At 39.5% G+C, this 18,697-nt stretch overlaps 1 protein-coding gene across 3 annotated transcripts in view; it reads right to left on the minus strand.

The window, feature by feature from the left end:
* Positions 1-18,697, minus strand: part of LOC126497934 (BEN domain-containing protein 5) — a 1,095,425-nt gene that overhangs the window by 452,338 nt on the left and 624,390 nt on the right. The window contains exon 1 of one of the 3 annotated variants that reach the window (XM_050136198.1): positions 3,322-3,373. The exons of 1 other annotated variant lie outside the window; for it this stretch is intronic. The gene's annotated coding sequence lies outside the window, so the exon portion shown is untranslated. Of the gene's footprint in view, positions 1-3,321; positions 3,374-18,697 lie in introns of those variants that run through there. One more of the 3 variants, XM_050136201.1, reaches the window with a different exon arrangement.

Consider the following 18,697-nt stretch of genomic DNA (forward strand, 5'->3'; position numbering starts at 1 on the left):
CAGGGAAGCACATATCTTAATTAAGGGAGCCATCTTAGGGTTGGCAAGAGACTTGGACCTAGAGGGGCTCCCAGGTGCCCAGGGCAATGTCCCCAGTTAGTTCCTGGGGCAGCTGAGGACAGGGAACCTGAAATGACTCTATCCTATAGCCATACTGATGAATATCTTGCATATCACCATAGAACCTTCATCTGGAGATGGATGGAGATAGAGACAGAGACCCACATTGGAGCACTGGACTGAGCACCCAATGTCCCAATGAGGAGCAGAAGGAGGGAGAATATGAGCAAAGAAGTCAGGACCACAAGGGGTGCACCTACCCACGGAGACAGTGGGGCTGATCTATTGGGAGCTCACCAAGGCCAGCTTGACTATGACTGAAAAAGCATGGGATAAAACCGGACTCTCTGAATATGGCGGACAATGAGGGCTGCTGAGAAGCCAAGGACAATGACACTGGGTTTTGATCCTACTTCATTCTCTGGCTTTGCGGGAGCCTAGCCAGTTTGGATGTTTACCTTCCTAGACCAGGATGGAGGGGGGAGGACTTTGGACTTTCCACAGGGCAGGGAACCCTGACTGCGGGGGAGAGGAGTGGGGGGAAGGGGGAGAAGAGTGGGAGGAGGGGGAGGGAAAAGGGAGATGGGGAGGGAAATGGGAGGCGGGAGGAGGCAGAAATTTTTTTTAATAAAAAAAAAAAGAATGTAGTGAGTAAGGAAATGTCCATTGCCCAATAGTGTAAAGTTTAGTCACTCAATTAATGATTGCATACACACACATGCACACAGAAAAAAGCCATGTTATGCAAAGAAGCAAGAAAACATCTCTTATTAAAAAGTAATTTAAAAAACTCATAAATCATTAGAAATTGACATTACAATAGTTACAACTGGGGTTTCTGTATTCCAAAAGTTACCAGAAGACACAATATCAACACAGACACACACACACACATACACACACACACACACAAACATATAGACACACATACAAAACCCAATCAAATTTCTAGAGAACACTAGAATATATTACCTTAACACGAATATTGGATGGAAAGAGCTATATAGATGAAAAGACCAGCACAACTGAAAATGAAGTAATGTGTCCATATACATCATTTGGAAAGAAATACAAAGAAGAAAATAAATATTCCACCCTCCCAACCTGTGAAACATTAGTGGGCCATGAAAGAACTAGGCTGGTATGATGAACATGGACCTGGAATCTCTGAGAGAAAGGTGGGGCTGGCAAGAGAAGAACAGTCAAAGAAAAACTAGGTGTAATTGTTTTCATTTTTGGATAAAAAGAGAAATTTGTTTGTCCAAGAAATTCAATAGATTCTAAGCAAAGGAAACACAAAGAAAACCATATTAACATAACATAATCCAATTTTTAAAAATTTACTACTCATAGAGGTAGTAAAGGAAGCCCTTCAGGTAGAAGGAAAGTGCCCTAGATGGGAGGTTGGAGATATGCATCAACCACTTCAAAAGTAAGAGCATCAGAAAAGCTTAAGATTCTTGTTATTTAAGTATATAGAAAAATATAAGAATATGTCTTACTGTTTAAATAAACTTCAAAGACATTGCAATGTTCAAACAAAATAATAAAAATATAGTAAGGATTTATAAAACATGTAGAAACTTGATTTATAACAATAATAGCAAAAAGGCTAGGAGGTGAAGGTAGGGAAATGCATTACTGAGGTTCCTATATTATATATGAGCTACTATAACATTTGAAATTAGATCATGATATAGAAACATAATTAACACCATAAATATTCTCTAAAACAATGCTATAGTGAGTTATATCTAATCAATTAAAAAATGAAAAAGAATTCTTCAGGTTGCATGGTACTGCATCATACTCCATGCCTGAAATCACAAGATTCAGAAGGCTCAGGTTTGAGGATTGTCAGCTTGAGGTCATCCTGTTTTACTTACTTGAGATCCTGTCTCAAAGCAAACAAACAAAAAAGAATGAAACCAAGCAAAGCAAATAAAAAATAAAAAACAAAATGGTAGACTTAAATTTAACCAAATCAACAATCATACTGTTACCAGTATAAATATTTTTATTTGGTGATTTCTTTCTAAGAAATTTCTATTTAAACTATGACACTGTGATATCCATAAGATGGCAGGTTCTTTTTTCTATGACAGTTGTACAGCATAATATCACTTTGTACAGGAAGAGAATACATGTATAAATAGTATGATGAAAAAATAGAGACATCTAGATCAGTTTAAAAAGCAAGGTTAACAGCCCACAAATCACAATCCCAGAGAACTTAGACAACAATGAGGACACTAAGAGGGACATACATAGATCTAATCTACATGGAAAGTAGAAAAAGACAAGATCTACTGAGTAAATTGGGAGCATGGGGACTTTGGGGGAGCGTTGGAGGGAGGAGAGAAGCAGGGAGGGGAGCAGAGAAAAACGTAGAGCTCAATAAAAATCAATTAAAAAATAGATAAGGGAATGATAAGGATAAAGTTGATTCTGTTAACCTTGACCAAAAAAGCAAGGTTAAAACATATGTTAGCTATAACAAATAAAGACAGATGTATTGAATGTAAAGATGTGAGAAAGACATGTCATTTTAACATGATTAGAAAATAATTTGAGATGTTTATACTGAGTCAGATTCATAGACTCATGACACAAAAGGGTAAAGGATGAAGGTGACTATGATGACAAAGGACTAATTCATTGAGAAACCATGATGCCTCCAAACCTTTTCTACAAAGCCTTCCCTGATTCAGAACATAAAACTCCCACTTCTGAAAGGTATAGGCATGTATCTAAAATTGAGCATCTTTCTATTGTCTAAAAAATTAAACAAAACTGGTTTCTGTGCTACCTGAAGTTAGGACCTTCTTATTCATTCATGAATTTTAGTGGATAAAGGAATGAATACCTTTTCCACTCTGGCAACCAAAAGCTAATGCCTCTCTTTCTACTATCTTCACCAAATTGGTGATTCTTTCTGGTGAAGACTATGTAGCTTCTGTTTTAGATCCACAGTCTAATAGCATGTCTGACACATGGAAGTCCTTTATGCACCTGTATGGACCTCAAGCCAGTATAAACAGAGGAGGGAGGATTGGATCACTGTAGAAGGAGCAGTGAGCTACATTCCTGCCACCCAGCTCCCGGGCACCTGGCTAACTTATGTCCCAAAATAACAACACACAAACTGTATTCATATAAACACTGCCTGGCCCATTATATCTAGCCTCTTCTTGGCTAACTCTCATATCTTGTTTAACCCATTTCTAATAATTTGTGTAGCACCATGAGGTGGTGTCTTACCAGGAAAGATTCAGCATGTCTGAGCTGGCGGTTGGCTCCATCGCGTCTGGCTCACCTCCCTTCTTCCCAGCATTCTGTTTGGTCTCCTCCACCCACCTATGTTCTGACCAAGCAGTTTCTTTATTAATTAACCAAAGAAAGCAACAGATAGACATATGACCTTCCCACATCAGATCACTGCTATGGTAAGAGAATATTTCAAAGACCATGGGATAAGGAGGGTAGCATGAGACATTTATCTTTGGAGACAATGCTCGACCTTTACTACCAGCCATTGGGCAATACTGCCTGAGACGAGTGATGCAGCACTTGCTTTCCATGCAAGCTCAAAGATCTCCAGAATCTCAGGGAGGTGTGAGATAAGAGAAAAAGGAATTCAATTTAGAAGCCTACATAACTCTTCACAGACACACTTCCAGGCATAGTACTGGGCAAGAGGAATGAAGGAGACATCCATATCTCATTACAGCTTGTTTTGTTGACCTGAGAGACTAGCACAGAAATGAGCATCCCATAGAAAATTTAGCTTGAGGGCAGTGATTCTGCTTTTTAGCTTGACAGACTAACTTCATTCATTCCCCGACAAAAACAAAAACAAAACAAAACAAAACAAAGACCTTTTAGAGATCACATTGCTCAACTTTTTGACAGGTGACATAGAAACCCAGAGAGTTGTTATTCAGAGGCAGAGGATGCTCATCCACTACCATGGAAGCTCCCTTTAGTCATCAGAAATTTGTTTCTAGAATATCACATGTATTTGCACAACTCTTTGCTCTTGTGATATCTGTACTCCTCAAATGACATTCCCTTTTGTTAACTCTCTGGAACTTCCCAGCATACTTCAAGGCCACATTCAGATGCTGCTGCTTCTTTGAAAGATTCCTGGCTGTTCCAAGACAAAATTACTGCCTCTCTGTACCATATTTAAAGTACTTCTCACATGTATCTGTCTAGAAGTACCCTATATCATTAGCGATTGCTAGACTCATATATATTGTTATATACACACCTGAAGGTATGTCATACTGCTTTGAGGTATTATCTATAATTTTAAATTAGCAGGATCTATGAAAGCAAATGTCTGACTTCTGAAGTTATTTGTGTTGTTATAGTAAGTACTCACAATACTACTACATCAAAAACCTGTATGTCTTTCTCAAGTTAAATACTAGAGTCATAAACATATATTTATACCAAAAACATTAGGATATATGGAAATATATGATATATGGGAAAATCTCAAACAGTTTTTATGAGTCAAGTATTTTTCTTTAATTTTTATTTTGTTTTATTTTTTATTATGATATTTATTCTTAAAATGATCTTTTTTCATTTTACATATCTATCCTAGTTCCCACTCCTTCCCCTCCTACTGTTCCCCCCACTTTCTCCCACCCCAACCCCCATTCACTCCTCCGAGAAGATAAGGTTTCCCAAATGGAGTCAACAAAGTCTAACACATCACTTTGAGGCAGGGCCAAGGCTCCCCCCCCAATATCTAGGTATCCCTTCAAAAAGAATGGCCTCCAAAAAAGCCAGTTCAAGCACTAGGGAAAAGTCCTGGTCCCACTGCCAGAGGCCCCACAGACTGGCCAAGCCACACAACTGACACCCACATTTTATGGGCCTAGTTTGATCCTTTGAAAACTTCCCTGCTATCAGTCCAGAGTCAGTGAGCTCCCACTAACTCAAGTCAGCTGTTTCTGTGTGTATCCCCATTATGGTCATGACCATTTGCTCATATTATTGCTCCCCCCTCTTTTGTACTGATCTAGTTGTTAATGTATAATTTATATATTGATTCATGCAGACACTAGTAGATAATGATGAATTTGTTACAGAAAGCCATTCAGTTAGCTTCTGTAATATGTGATAGATTTCATATCCAAAATTAGGTCAGGTACAAATTTATATAAACTATGTTCTGTACCATCATTACAGGAAACTCCTAATGCAAATTAGGAGATTATTTTGATATGCAAAGTTAAAAGAAAATACCACATTTAAACAACAAATAATAAGACTTGTTCACCTGGCTGCTTTCTTGGATCTCTATAAAGCTAAATTTCCGAGCTCTTTTATAACCTGCCAGCTATGCACCTGTCTGCATTCTTTAGTCTTGATGAACTGTCTGTCAACCACATATTCCTGCTGTACCTTCCTCATTTTCTTCCTCTACTTGTTACTGATTAAAACCAGCTTGAACTTTAAACTCCAGACTTTACTCCTTTGGCTAGGCATGGTTTCACATGCCTGTAATTCTACCCCTGGGAGGCAGAGGTGGGAATGAAGAGTTTAGGTTTAGCACCTATCTTGTTGTAGTAGGTCGCTAGTTAGTTCCCGGATGTTCAGCCCTGAAATAACCACACAGAAACCATATTATTTGCAATACTGTTTGTCCAATATCTTAAGTGTATTTCTGGCTAACTCATATATTAAATTAACCCATCTCCATTATTTTATGTATCACCACAAGGCTGTGGCTTACTGGGTAAAGTTCCAGTGTCTGTCTCCGGCGGGGCTACGTGGCCTTCTCCCTGACTCCATGCTCCCTTCCTTCTCCCAGCATTCAGTTTAGTTCTCCCTGCCTAGCTAAGTTCTGCCCTGCTATAGGTCCAAAGTAGTCCTTTATTAATAAATGGTATTCACAACATAAAGAGGGAAATCCCACATCACTATCTAAACAACAAAATAAAATAAGAAAATGAAAAAAAAAAACCCTTCTTCAAACTGTAGCTCTATTTTCACCTTTTCCTGATGTCTACATATTAGTCATGTACCACTTCTGGCTTTTCACAAGCCCCGAGCTTCCTCTGCTACAGCATAAACCATGTGTGATCATTGCTTATATTTCATTGAAGAAGACAACTTTTTTTGAGCTCCAAGTTGAGAAGAACATCAGAAAGCAGTGTGTTTGTCATATCTGGATGACACCCTACCAATACTGAGTTCCACCATGTCCCCTCTTTCTGGCCCCTTTACTTCCTCTCAATACTCACAGTTCTCTTTAAGTTGGAATAAAAGTCAGTAAAATTTTCTAAGCATAGAGCGATACTAGTAGGCTTTTGTGTTTCTAGTAAACACAGAGTGCATTCTGTGGTGCATGAATTAGTGAGAAAGTCAAGGGCTATTTGAATAGTACAAAATATTATACTGACTTGGACTTGAATTATGGATATAGAAGGCAGTAATTTTATTGGAGATATGTATTAGAAACAGTCAGACTGAGATGCATTAATAGACTAGATATGAAATGTGAGAGAAAGAGGAATTAATGATAGCCTCCAGGTTTTTACTTGAGGCTATTTACTGTAATGGAGAAGACTTGAATTTCTGTTTCGGATGTATTCATTTCGACATGCCCATTAGACATCTGTATAAAGATGCTGTGTCTGCAGTTTGATTGTACCAGTCTAGAGTTGAGAAGCTAAGGTTGAAAATGTAGATATGGAACTCATTAGCATATAGCTGACATTTAAAGCTATGGAACAGTTTATATTTCCCTGATTAGTATGTAGGAAAGAAAAGAGAAAAGAAGAAGGAAAAGCAACTAGAGTTACCAATAATTTAGAAAACAATATATAGACTGGAGAGATGGTTAGGTTGTTAAGGGCACTGGCTTCTCTTTCAGAGGATCTAGGTTCAAGTCCCACTGCCCACATGGCCACTTACAACTGTTTGTAATTCCAGTCTCAGGAAATCTGATGCCCTTTTCTGGCATCCACAGGCACAAAGGCATACATGTAAGTAAAAATACCCAAGAATATTAAAAAGATAATAAAATAAAATACCACAAAGGATCTTAAGAGAGGTGCCATGGAGGAGAAAGATCAAGGGAGTGTGGTAGTTGGAAGTCTTAAGAAGAAAGTACTTAAGACGCATCTTATAATTTAATCCAGGGAAGAGCTGCTAGAGGATCCAGTAACACAAAAACAGAGAATCAATCATTGTTTAGAATTGACAAGGCATTGGCTTAGTATCTAAAACGACCACGATGAAGGCTGTTTTACAAGATTGTTGGAGGACACAGCCCAACAAGAGCTTATGGAAAAGAGTGAAATCAAATAACCAAGTGGGAAGAAGGGGTATGGACAATCCATTGGAGAATTTATGCTATGAAGTGAAACAGAAATGAGCTATAGCCAGTGGGGAATTTGGAGTCCAGGTCTCTCGCCACCTTCTTCTTTAGTCTCTTCATTACAAAGAGCAAGAGGGATTTTGCTGCTTTAAAGGGAATCCCAGCTAATGACACATTTACTATGTAGAACATATATGGACAACTGTGCTAAGATCAAACGGGGTCTAAAGTACAGGCAATTGCCTAAGGGTGGGCTAAGGACACATTTATAGTTAAATAAAGAGAAAAATACCTTGTGAGGACATGTTCAAAAAGGCTGGTGAAGTTTGAGGTTGTTGTCAAATTGTTTCTCTTTATTAAGAACTAGATAAGTTCACCAGTTAATACAATTTATCTTCCTAGTTTCCAAAAATGTTCTTAGCATATAATAAGTAGTCTGTACGCGTTTGCTGAGTAAGCTGTCCACACAGAATTGCATAAGATCTTCTCAATTTAGGAGAGAGTTGTGGAGGTTTAAAGTTTTAGACTAAAATCCTACGCCTGCCAATTTCCAGTCATACCCCTGATCAAATGACTTAAATCCTCTGAGCCCAACGAGTCTCATCCATAAAACAGGGTGAAGTGCTTCTCCCAAAGGAATACTATGAAAATCAATCCTAGGCTTTATATGAGGCACTTGGCCCACAGCCTGGCACATAAGTGCTTGGGAAATGGATGCTGCCACTAGCGATGCATATTGGTATCACTGTTGTTACTTCTGCTAACGCTGGTTCCCACTGCACTCTTTGGATTGTTTCCTCATATAGATCGCCAATGCCTATAAAGTAGAAAATTCTATTTTATGAGCCTTTTTTAAAAGTAGGTTTCACTTTGGAATGACAGAGAATATAGTTGCATTTGTATTCCAAGTGAACAATAAAGCTTTTGACTAGCCAGTCAGATAAGTCATGAAGCCAATAGCTTGAAGGCTGAAACCAAACTATTTCATGTTTTCTGACACTGAATCAAACTGAAATTGCATTAACTGACACAATTATCCTTTTTGACCTTAACCAGAATCCCTGGATAGAATTTTCCCCTAATTGCATACATGACAACTGAAAGGCCTTGTTAAGGAGCATGACTTCTATGTGTGGGGCTGAGCTGTCTGCACCAAACACTCAGTGACTTTCACTATATTCAGATTTTACAACATGTCATAAGGAGAACCAAAAGAGAATAATGTTGGCAGTAGAATGACCTCACAGGGCATAGTGAAGGCTGGTAATCTTCTTCCCCTCTGTCTAGGCATGGCTAGATCACTTTCCTGGAGCAGTCTCACTCCAGTGAAGTCTAGTCAAGTCACTATAGCCTGCCTAGGGGACTGCAACTGAATTTGACATGTGCCATTTGAGGTCCGAATTTTAAATCAATAGGTTTACTTTCTCTATCCTCCCTTTCTTCTTTCAACCAATTAGACCTTGACAGGATCTAAATTTGACTCTGTAGGCAACACAACATCCTAGGTGAAGGTTATTCAAGGCATTGGAAGGAACATGAGTTGCTAACAATGTGGGAAGCACAGCTGGATGTAGGGTATAGAGAGATTACTCAATGCAGGATCATTTTGTGAGAAAGGAATAAACTTCATTGTTATTTAAGCCACTTCAGTGTTCAGTTTCCTTGGTTATTTGTAATGCACAGGGACAGAACTGTAGGAGAGGAGGCACAGGACAGAGTGATGCTAAGAATTTCTAAATAGCAACATGGGCAGGTAAATCCCACAGACTCACTGCAGCAGAATCAGAGAGGATATGGGATGTGCTGAACTGAGAGAGAGAGAGAGAGAGAGAGAGAGAGAGAGAGAGAGAGAGAGAGAGAGAGAGAAACTCCACTCAGAGTCCTTTACTTCAGCATGGGATGTCTTTAGGGGCAATGAGTTTCTTGTCAGTACAGGTATGTTAGCCAGGACTGGACGATCTACTGAAAAGAGTTCCTTAGACAGGGAGGGACCAAGGTTTGGTAAGGCATTGGACTTGATGACCTTTAAGGTCCCTTCCATCTGAGAGTCTAGACTGCAGAGGAAAACAAATCTCATCCAATTACAAGCCTTAGAAAAAGCAAGGGATGACTCACTGATGTAGAAGCCGGCTATGCCTGGGGTTCAATTGCCCTAATAATCATCATTGTCACAGAAGTTCTATTGCCCCCCCCCCCCTTATTAAAGTCCTCAGAAATACCTTCAGGCTGCCTTCCAAACAAATGGCCCATTACAGAAACTCAATTTTAATCTGATCTTTCCTTCAGTAATTACATTCTTGGTCAGGGGAACAGGACATTCACTTAATGAAGGCGATACAGCTCAAAGGGTAAGCACTACAAACATCCAGAAGTGAAGAGAAAGCAGTTACCATGGCATGCCTCCATCAGAGCACATTAGAAAAACGCTGTGCAGCATGAGAAAAGCCCTGGCTGGGAAGAGGAGAAGTCTGTGTCCTGTTTTGCTCTTGACTCTGACTCGCTTTTTCTTCCTAAGTCACTGCAAGCAATTCAAATCTCACCAACCAAAGGCCTTCCAAAACCCCAAATGTGATTAAGAGTATCTGTGCTTTAAGTCTTTCTGTGAGAGTTCATGTCTTCGGATAAAATGTAACATGATTTCCAAATGCCTTGACTCCATTATCAATACGCCGCATGTATCTTTCCAGAACAAACGGGGAACTTCTATCTTAACGGCCCTTGGCTCCTTTCAGTAACTTAGAGTGGAGTGTCTTTCCCAGACTTTTATAATGGTGCTGTCTGCCAGGAACACTCTTTTTCCTTGTTACTTGTCTAGTTACCTTGTTTGCATCGTTTGGGCCTCAGCTTTTTTATGACTTTATATAAAAATCTGTTATAGTACTGAGTATGTGATTTCTAAATATTAACTAATTTTATTCTCCTTAAGCTCTAGGTATAATAATTATTTTTATTCTTACTGAACAGATTGGACACTGAGACCTAAAGAAGCTCCAGGGTTTTTCCAAAGTGACACAGCAAGTAAGTGCTAGAGTAAGTAACTGAACACCAAGTTCAAACTCCCATGCTAACCTAAGTATTAATTCCTCAAAATGGCCTCTATGACCAGTTCATCTTCATCCTGCATATATTCTACTGGGGCACAGGTCATTCTCTTGTTACTAAATATATAATATCACTGTACCTTGTAGCCTGAAGACCATAGGGAAATGAGGATTTCATTGTTCCTGTTCATTGCTATATCTATAAACTCTAATGTGCAGCAGAAACTCAGTAATTATTTTTTGTTTGAGACAGAGCTTCTGTGTGTACCACTGGAGCCTGTTCTGGCTCTTACTCTGTAGACCAGACTGGCCTTGAACTCACAGAGATCCATCTGCCTTTGCCTCCAGAGTGCTGGAACTAACGGCCTACACCACCACTGCCTGGCTGTAAATGTTTTTTTTTTTTTTTTATTGAATCAATAAATATATGATTTGTTATGTACTTGTATGAACTAACTACGTAAGTTGTATTTTAAGTAGTTTACCTTGGCTTTATCATTTTCCATTCCTCCTTCTCTTCTTTCTTCCTCCATTCTTCCTTCCAGCCCTTCCTTCTCCTTCTTTTTCTCTCCTTCCTTCCCCCATCTCTCCTACTCTCTCTCTTTCTTTTCTTTCATGCTGATGATCAAATCCAAAGCCTCATGCTTATTGTACAGATGTGCTACCTCTGAGTGATACCTCTGATCCTAGAAAGTTGATCTCAGTATCTAGTTTTTTGATTGCTTTATAAATTAGAAGGAGTTCTGAGTTTAGATGCCTGGTATAAAACAGAAAGATTCCATAGTGTTAGTCATTTAAACTATTTGAATCTTAGCTGCTCATTTTGTAATAGAAGATTTAGCTAGCTAGCCTTGAAAAGACTCAGTTCAAGAGCATTTGAGGTATTTATAGCTAATGAATAATAGGGGCTTATGGAAAATTTGGGTTATGTTTTCCTAATTAATGCAGCTTATTTCAATGTCTGGCCTGATGCCAAGCCCTAACTATAAAGTCCATTAAGAACAGAAAATGAACTCCAGACTCTCAAGTATGATAGTATTTTAGGATGGCAAGAAACTGAGAGAACTTAGGAATAATACAAAGGAACTATATTGAGATGAAAACACTAAACACAAAGACAAGAACTTTATGCCGAGATCTTTCAGCTTTCAAAATGTATCATTTGGACTAAGTCAGCAGCCTGGTGAATTCAGATTCTGAACTGGATTAAATTGAAAGCATTGGGCATAATTTTCTTCTTCAAGCACTATGCTTAATGCCCTTAGTTTGCAGATCTGTTTTCTCTAAGGAAGCTTCAATGGCCAAGGGCTTCTAGTCCTATGTATTTTGTTCTGCTCCACTTTCAGAGGTCAAGAGGAATGTTGAAAGTCAAAAGATGATGACATCTCAAAGTGTGTATCACACTTTGAAGGCTTCAATCAACGAATAGTTATTTGGTTTTTATATGTCACATTCCATGAAAGACTATGAGCAAGACCATGCCTGCTCTTCTTCAGTCTTCTCACCTAGAAAATGGGAACACTTCAGTGCAAATGCAGGCTGCATGGGAAGATGCTATCCTCCTGTTGGCCTGGATATTGGACAGGAAAGTCCTCCCCGGGACCCTCATTTCAAGGAGTTTCATGCTTCCACTCACTGTACACAGCACCACAATCTACCCAGGCCCCCAAGCCAGAAAACAGCCCCTTATGACCCCAAATTTAGCTATCTTCACAAAATCCTAGCCCCGAGGACTGGCCAACGCTCACTCTTTAAAGTCTCCTTAGTATCTCAATGCTGGGTGTTTGGTGCTTCCTATTTGTCTAGTTGGGTGAGCAGTGTTCTTTTCACTTGTCTTCCCACAACAGGTTCTCCTGCCTCAGAGAAGCTTCTTCAGTTTATGTTTGCTTGTCTCTCTGCTTTATTTAGAAATATCAGTGATGTTCATTGTCTGCAATACAAGTCTCCAGTGTGTGATGTATAAAAATCCTCATAAGTCCTCTGCAGACTCAGGTTGGAAATTTGGCTTTATCACTCTCTTGTCACTGAGATCTGAGGTAGTTTACCTAGCACCTTAATTCTGTTTCTTATCAGATGATCATCTCTGTAGGGTTATGGTGAAAGTTACATTGACCACTAACGTGCTTAGTGCAATTTCTGGAACACAGACAGAATGCAGTAAACAACATTTCTTTTTTAATCAATAACCTCAAGTTCTATTTAAAATTGTGCAAGAAGACAACAGATTTGGTAAACAGCCTGGGATAGACTATAAGAAATAGATATGTAAGTAGCTATTTATGTAACATCAGAGGTAGAGGTGTCATAACATGGATTGAGAAGTAACAGGAGCCTTTGTAGAGGGATAACATTTGATTTGGATCTAGATAGTCCCCCTGGGGTAACTGTCTTGGGCAGTTTGGTGGTCCACTTTGATAGATGTATTTTCCTGTCCCTTGTGGGCTTTACTGGCTGAAAGCTGCAACAGTTAGCATGGGGCTTCTGTTCTCCAGGCTGTGATGATGACCTTCTTCTCCCTATAAACTAAGGGCTTATTTTCCAATACAATTGATCCCTTAACCTTCAAAGACTTAAACACTCTCTCTACCCACAAAACAAAGGGAAATTAAAGAACAATTTCTCTTTACCTTTTAAATCTTGGCAACCTAAAATAGTAAAACGAAGGAGAGAACATTAAGGTCTCCTTGGTTTCAACTCTCAACAATGTAATGTGTAATTTTTTCTTGTTGGAATTTCAAGAACTCTTATTATTTAATCTGTTATTTATTCTGTTAAAGTACAGTCTTCCTTAAGAGCAAAAGGATTAATGGTTTCAAATTCTAGCACGTTGACCTTTATTCTACATTAAAATGCTTATTTGAAACCACTCTGCCAGGGCTCCCATAAGCCATTTGGTATTGAACATTGAAGAAATATAAAGTTTAACTCCCACTCTAGTCAGGAAGCAGGATTTCAGAAATAGAAATAGGCTTTTTGTAATATGCATGTATAGGTGCACAGAAGATGTCATGTGGAGTTTGTGCATAGGCCAGGTGAGCAAAGGTTTCACTGGGTTAGAGCCCTTTTCCTCTGTACTGCCTTGGCCAAATCCATCATGGACTAAGCAAGGCTATTTTCTGCTTATTTCCTGACCACAAAGACACATCCACTATCCTGTGGTATGGAAAAAATGAAGAAATGAATTAATGCACTAATGAGTCAAAGGAAGCCATGCAAGATGTGGTGGTGTGTTCAAAAGCCTAGCAGGAGGATGAGACAGGAGAGCTGCACGCTGAAGCCAGCCCTGAGCCCATACCAAAACCTTACCTCAGAAATTAAACAACCAAGCAAAGAGACAATAGTGTTGAAAGGTGCAAAAAGGAAAATAAGAAAGAATACATACTTAGTGTCTTCCTGCCATGAATCAAACATTTACACTAGGCGTCTTTTGTGGCATTATCTGTACCCTGTTGGCTCATTAGGAGGAGCACTTCTTTGAACTCCATTAGGCTTCATGTACTGACTCTTTTACAGCAAGGTTCTTGGTCACAGTTACTCATGTGTGAATTTTGTCTTCCACTCTGGAGTAGGAGCTTCCTCTGAGAGGAGATAAACCTATTTTCTTAACCACTTCTTTACCTGAGAACTGGGCCCATATTTAACTACTAGAGTGTTTATATTTTGTTAAAATAGTCACCTCTTTCCTGCCTATTTAAATTCTCCAGTCCATCAATTCTTTTAATAACACAGCCCAAACAGGATCTGTCACCAGGTTTGCTCCAGAGCTCTTGGAGTCAGATGTGGGTGGACATCCATCTCTTAACTTCTCTTCAGGGAGTTTGCCTTTTCTCTGAGTTTGATGAAATTCCAGACTCTCTGAATCATCTAGTAGATCCCTTTTGCTGTCATTGAAAGTGTGTGCTAACTGGCACCAACTCTGAAGATTAACATCTCAACATCTCTGGAGCTGGGCATCATTTAATCTCCCTTTCTCGCTCAGCTTATTCACATTCATTTGTGGATCCTTTAAAAAAATGCTAGCTGTTTCAGAAGGGCTCTTATTGTTCAGTGTCTGGATGTTGTTTTTTAATTTTCATTCTCAATATATGAGCTGAACTAATCTAACTGGCAGAAGATTTCCAGTGTTGGGCACATGGAACTTTCAGAAATGGAATGAGAAAATGACCATTAAGAAAGAGAAGTCCTGATGAGAGTTCTCTTTAGCACCACAAGATGATAGACATAAGGGAAAACAATGTCTTAGAACATCAAGCATTAAATCAGAATAAAAATATCACTCACAGAATTGGTCCAGACCAGGTGAATGAGGCATGATGCATCATTTCATACAGTTTTAGCATATATTAATGAATCCAGTCCAGGAGGTATAATACATTGTTTCAAAGAGAAATACACACACAGAAATTAAAAAAAAAACAGGGGAAAGGAAAGGAAGGAGATCTACATTTCCTTGAGGGTGTAAGAGAGGGAAAATTTATCTGTAATCATGAATAGCAATTCTTACGAGTGTTTGACCAAAGAAAAGGCAGATGATAGGTGTACACACACACACACACATACACACACACACAGAGAGAGAGAGAGAGAGAGAGAGAGAGAGAGAGAGAGAGAGAGAATGTGTCCTTGGAGCACAATGAACAGATTCTTCTGGACTATGCCTCACAGGCATGAAGGAAGCTAAGACTAGAATTTGGAGCAGGATATTTCACGAATCCTCCAATACTGTCTCCAATGTTGTAGCTGAAATAACCTTTGATAGCAATATTATGGAAAGTGAAAATGGGATGAGGCAAAGCAAAAACCTGATCCAGTGTCACAGTCTTTGGAACCTAGGTTTAACCTGATGGGTGCTATCTAAGTAAAGAGTCAAAGAGAGCATGACAACTATATCATTCATATATTAATAATTGCAAAGCTGAATTAAAATCAAAACACAAAACTGAAAGCCACATTGATTTGTGGTTCTGAAACTGAATTTTAAGGCAGAAAGGCCTTCAATAATATGGTATAAAATTCAGGCTGATCAAGGAGGATTGGTTTATAGAGACCTCTCTATCAGTGGGGAGACCATTCACAAAATTTTTCCTAAGAAATAAAGAGTGATAACAACAGTAGAAGGTCAATTCAAATTCAATTGCAAGAGACACAGACTGCATAGAAAAGGAGATTGGTGCATACAGAAATAGACACACAAACTGGGAAAGGGAGAAGATAAACACACAAATAGAATACCTATTCTGAGTGCTGGTGTGTGTATGTGTGTGTGAGAGACAGAGAGAGAGAGAGAGAGAGAGAGAGAGAGAGAGAGAGAGAGAGAGAGAGAGAGAGAGAGAGAGAGAGACAGAGAGAGAGACAGAAAGACAGAGACAGAGACAGAGAGAGACACAGAGGTGGATATATAGAGAAACAATAAACGTTTACTATGTGCCAGATACCTAACATAAGACACACAGTTATTGAAAGACTGAGAAGAGAGAGATATATATGTTCCAACTTAAGATCTTTTTAGGGTGATTCAAACTCTTTACTCATTAAAAAACAGACTTACTTCTAGAAGAGAGTACTCAAAATTTGAGTAGTTTTTATTGTGATGTTTCCAGGAGCAGGAATCATCTGACCTGTACTTTTAATTCAACTACTCCATCTGATCTTTACAGTTTGGGCATTTCCTTAGTCCCAATATAAACATTTTAGTAAACAATCCAGGGGTCCCTTTGGCTGAGTTGGAGGAAGAATATATAATAGCAAAGAAGCAAAGTCGTGACTATTTGTGGCCAAGATGCTTCTGCAAACATGACTTGACTTTGGTATCTTGGAAGTATCCAAGAAATTCCCTCAGAATGTGGCTGTAATGAGCTTGGTTTCTCCTTTGCTGTCGTGTGTTCATTGTAAAGCACTTAGCAACACTGGAAGATGCCCAGGAATTATAATGAGAAGCTGGTCACTGTAGAAGCAAACCTTTTGTAAAGGGCACCGAGGGTCTTTATGACCCAGCGAATAATAGCAAAACAAACACTCTTAGAGGAATCTTTTATTCTACAAGGTTGAAAGGAAGGTGCCTTTGTAATAACAGGCAAAGCTCTAATTTCAAAAGGTCACAGACTTCACGTCTCCCGCCAGAGAAGGTATTTCTGAGCTTCTTCCATGCCCTGCTTAAAACATATGCTGTTCTCTCTCTACCTGTTCTGTTTTCTACTTGCTGTTTCCAACTGCCACATCCAAGGGAAGTTTTCTAGCAAATGCCCAATTGCTTACATTGGGAAGTAGTACAAAGCCCTAGGCAGAGATCCAGGACAGAGGTCCTGCCACATTCTAAGCTGGAGGCTCTGAACAAGACCCTTCCTCTTCCTGATCCTGTTTCACAATTTGGAGCTATATAGCTTTCAAATATCTCACTGTTTAAAAACTTGATTACTCTATGGTCCTTTCATATTTAATTTAAGCACCATCTCTGAATGTCTTCTCCATCTCTATCCCATCATCTTCTGTGCAATATTGGCTTATAATTGATCTCACACATGTGGACAATATTAAATGTTAAAAATCTTGTCTTCCTCTAATGTCTGGAGATTCTTGAAGTGGTTTTCCTTATTTTATTCCATTACATTCTTTGTCTGTGTCTCCATGTGCATAACAGAGAGCAAAAACTGAGTTTTAAAAAAACAGAATGGAAATAAATACTACCATGAGGGCCAGTCTATTTCTAGAAGGTAGCATGAAAATAATTTCCTGACTCACAGCAGATTGGTGAGAGGCCTCTTATTCTTTAATCATCATTGTTACATATTATATGCATGCACATGCACACACATCACACATACAAAACCACCTGGGTCTCTCTAGTGTTTCTCACCATGTATGTGTATTTGGGGCTAACCACTTGAGATTACCAAAATCTTAGTTTTCATTTGCTTTTCTGTTTTAAGGAAAGAAGCCACTGTCAAGGTTCAGTGAAATGGTCAATATCAAAATTGAGGGGAAAGACAAACAAATAAAAACTCCCATGCTGCCTTAGATCCTACCCTGTGACCTTGAGTAGGTCACACATGCTACTGAGCCTCAGTTTCCTGGTGGTCACAAGAGACACTTTCCCGTTCCTCATGGGGCTGCTAGGAAGACTGCACAAGAGTCAAGAAATGAGAATCTGAGGTAAGGCCCTGACTTGTGACAAACTCAGCAGCTCTTCACTCTTTTCACGAGGGTGTTATTGATGCAGCCTCCCCAGGCATCTGACAAGCCTTGCCACCTCCTTTGCTCGCAGTTCTAAATCCATCGTGGGCATGCCTATGACAGCTGTGCCCTTCGTGAGCGAGTGGGACTGCCCAGAGGCCCTGGGTGGCTAATGGAGGGAGGCAGTCCTGTCAAAATTGCTTGGGGTTACTCATCCCACCTTCAGGGTTTCTGGCAGGATGTTTTGATAAAAATACATCTATTTTAAGTGACTGTAATGAAATACTAACCAGTTTTTGAAGGGCTTTTAAGATGTTTTTAAGAAGTTTTAGATCAAAGGCCCCGAGAAGGCAGGCTTTGTGCATTAAATATTTAGCACTGATTCAGTCACTTGAGAGCTCAGGCATCTTGACATTGCAAGAGGGAGAAAGCACATTCTAGTTGGGGACAGACTCCTGTTGAAAGACACTGGTGACAGGACTCAGCATCAAGAGGCCTGTCTTCTGACTGGAATGTCAGAGGAGTTGACCTTCAAGGCTGTCCATCTAAAGATTCGGGATCTGAGAGAATTATTCATGACATACAGTGGCTGAGCAAACAGGCAGTTCTGAATACTGACAGCAGGGATCAGCCTCCTGGCTGCCGACAGCAGTCTCCGTGCCTATCATTCTGTGCACTGCCCCTTGGAGCCCACCAAGTGCCTCCCTCCTGCCATGTGCTCTGGGGTCCAGATGACAGACGCTGTCCTCAGAGCACATATTCCCTTTAGAGTCTAGTCAGGTGAAGCTTAGTGAGTAGCAGAGCCCCGTGAAGCCCATATTGGGAATGAGTGGCAAGGTTAGGGATGATGTCGAGAGCTGCTGCTCACAGTTCCAAAGTCTCTGAAATATACTTTACATCTCTTCAATGACAAATAGCCAAACCAGGTTTGGACATAGAAAAAAACGGTGAAACTCAGAACAGGGTAAAAAGTGGTTTTTAATCAATATGTGTCCATAAATACCTCAAGAACCTGAAAGTAACTAAGAATCCTCTTCCCAGCAAAATAATAAACTCCTTTTTGGCATCTAGTGTTAGAGGACTG

The sequence above is a fragment of the Alexandromys fortis genome, unplaced genomic scaffold, assembly GCF_014885135.2.
Source record: "Alexandromys fortis isolate MF-2015 unplaced genomic scaffold, M_Fortis_MF-2015_v1.1 scaffold_13, whole genome shotgun sequence".
Classification (NCBI taxonomy): domain Eukaryota; kingdom Metazoa; phylum Chordata; class Mammalia; order Rodentia; family Cricetidae; genus Alexandromys; species Alexandromys fortis.